We start from the raw sequence: 2,428 nt of genomic DNA on the forward strand, positions 1-2,428 counted from the left end.
TCTTCTAATTTTTTATTCACTATGTTATCAAGGACACTAATCTCAAAGCATGTGTCTAAGTCGGATGGACGCTTCTTAAAATCAAAAACATTAAACTCTACTTGCTCATCTTCTACCCTTAAGATTAGTTTCCCTTGATGAACATCTATCGATGCTTTACCTATTGCTAGAAAAGGTCGTCCCAAGATTAAAGGCATTTCTCGATCTTCCTCCATGTCTAATACTATAAAGTCTACCGGGAAAATCAGTTTATCTACCTTAATCAAGACGGATTCTACCACCCTTTTAGGATATGTTATTGATTGATCTGCCAATTGGAGAGACACGGTGGTTGGCTTCACTTCTCCCAATCCAAGTTTCCTATAAATAGAATACGGCATCAAATTTATACTTGCCTCTAAATCGCATAAGACTTTATCAAAATAATAACTACCAATAATACAAGGGATAGTAAAACTCCCTGGATCTTGTAGTTTATATAGTAGTTTCTTTTGAATCAGCACGCTGCAGTCCTCTGTTAACATGACCTTCTCGTGTTCCTCGAATTTTCTCTTATGCGTGAGGATCTCCAAAAACTTCGCATATTTTGGCATCTGTCCTAGCATATCAACAAAAGGGATATTAATATGTAAACTTTGAAGCATATCAATAAACTTACCGAATTGCTTGTCAAGCTTTTGATTTTTCAAACAGTGTTGGTATGAAAGGTTTGCATGACTTGAAGAAATTTTCTGCTCAGATTCATGCTCATCGCGGCGACTAGATTCATTGCCGCGGTGATGGGTTGGAACTTCTGATGATTCGAGAGCTGCTTCACGATCATCACGGCCATAATTATCATCGCTGCGGTGATCGTCGTTCATGCCGACGATCTTCTCCAAATTTTCACACTCGTCGCGGCGATAAATTTCCTCCCCACAGCGATCGTTCTTCTGCTCTTCCTTTAAATCTTTCTCTTGTTCTTGCTTCTGTTTTTCACCCTCTGAGTTCTCCAAAGTTCTTCCACTCCTCAAGGTGATTGCACGGGCTTGTTCCTTGGGATTCTTCTCTGTATCGAAACTCCTTGAACTCTTTCTGCTAATATGTTATGGATTTGCCCTATTTGAGTCTCAAGGTTTCTAATAGAGGCTGACTGGTTTTGGACAAGGGTTTCAGTCTTCTCAAACCTCTTGCTTGTCTCTTCAATGAACTTGGTAAGCACATTCTCCAAGTTAGATTTTAGCTCTTGAGTTTGAAAAACAGGAGGTTGTTTATGCTCGTTGTTGTTGCTCCACGAGAAGTTCGGGTGTTTCCTTCATGCTGGATTGTATGTGTTGGAATATGGATTCCCTTGCCCTATTTGGAAATTATTGAGGTAATTAGCTTATTCAGGCTGAGCAAATGGATTCCCTTCTTGACAATCCTTGGATGAATGATTTCCTACACAAAGTTCACATGTTAGAGAAGAGGATTCAATTGCATTTATCATTAAAACATTAGCTAATTGCTTCTGGATGTTTGAAAGTTGAGCAGCCAATGCGGTGTGACTGTCAACTTCGTGCACTCCTTCTGATTTCCTTGTTAAAGCTCTCTCCAAAGTCCTTATATAGTTATTGTTCGCCATCATTTCAATCAGATTGTATGCTTCCTCTGGTGTTTTATTGTTCAAGGCTCCTTCACTTGCATCATCTATCATGGCTTGAATAGTTGGTAGCAACCCTTGGTAGAACATTTGCACTTGCAACCAGATTAGTAAACCATGGTGAAGGCACCTCCGTAAGAGATCCTTATACCTTTCCCATGCTTCGTACAATGACTCCAAATCTTTTTGGTAGAAACTGGTAATCTCACTTCTCATATTGGCATACTTGGCAAGTGGAAAATATTTAGTGAGGAACGTTTGAGCTAACTCATTCCATGTCGTGATGCTCCCAGATGGCAGAGAAATCAACCAAGCCGTAGCTTTATCCTGAAGAAAGAATGGGAAAAGCCTCAGCCTAATTGCATCATCGGATGCTCCATTATGCCTAAATGTGTCGCAGAACTCTAGAAAATTGGCGATATGCAAGTTGGGATCATCATTTGATGACCTAGGGAATTGGACTAACTGTTGAATCATTTGAATAATTGCTGGCTTGATCTCAAAATTATTCGCTTGAACTAGTGGTCTCCTGATGCTAGAATAACACCTATCAACAGTAGGACTATAGTAGTCCTTCAATGCTCTTCGAACCACTACCGCTCCACCAATTGCATTGTCTCCTATGATATCCTCATTCTCATTCTCTTGATTTTCCACATTGGGATTTATAATTCCCATGTTAGCCATTGATTTTTCTAAGTTAGCTTGTCTCTTTTCTTTCCTCATCTGTTTAGTTGTTCTCTCAATCTCAGAATCTAAGGGATTAAAATCACCACCACCTTTTGAACGTAAGCTCTCCAGGTTCTA

At 39.6% G+C, this 2,428-nt stretch overlaps 1 non-coding gene across 1 annotated transcript; it reads left to right on the forward strand.

Moving 5' to 3' along the window:
• The first annotated feature begins 1,733 nt into the window (after nucleotides 1–1,733).
• On the forward strand, nucleotides 1,734–1,840 carry LOC116142294. Its single transcript, XR_004129978.1, has one exon. It is a non-coding gene; the product is annotated as a small nucleolar RNA R71 (small nucleolar RNA).
• The last annotated feature ends 588 nt before the right edge of the window (nucleotides 1,841–2,428 follow it).

Source organism: Pistacia vera, unplaced genomic scaffold (assembly GCF_008641045.1).
Source record: "Pistacia vera cultivar Batoury unplaced genomic scaffold, PisVer_v2 Contig406, whole genome shotgun sequence".
NCBI lineage: Eukaryota > Viridiplantae > Streptophyta > Magnoliopsida > Sapindales > Anacardiaceae > Pistacia > Pistacia vera.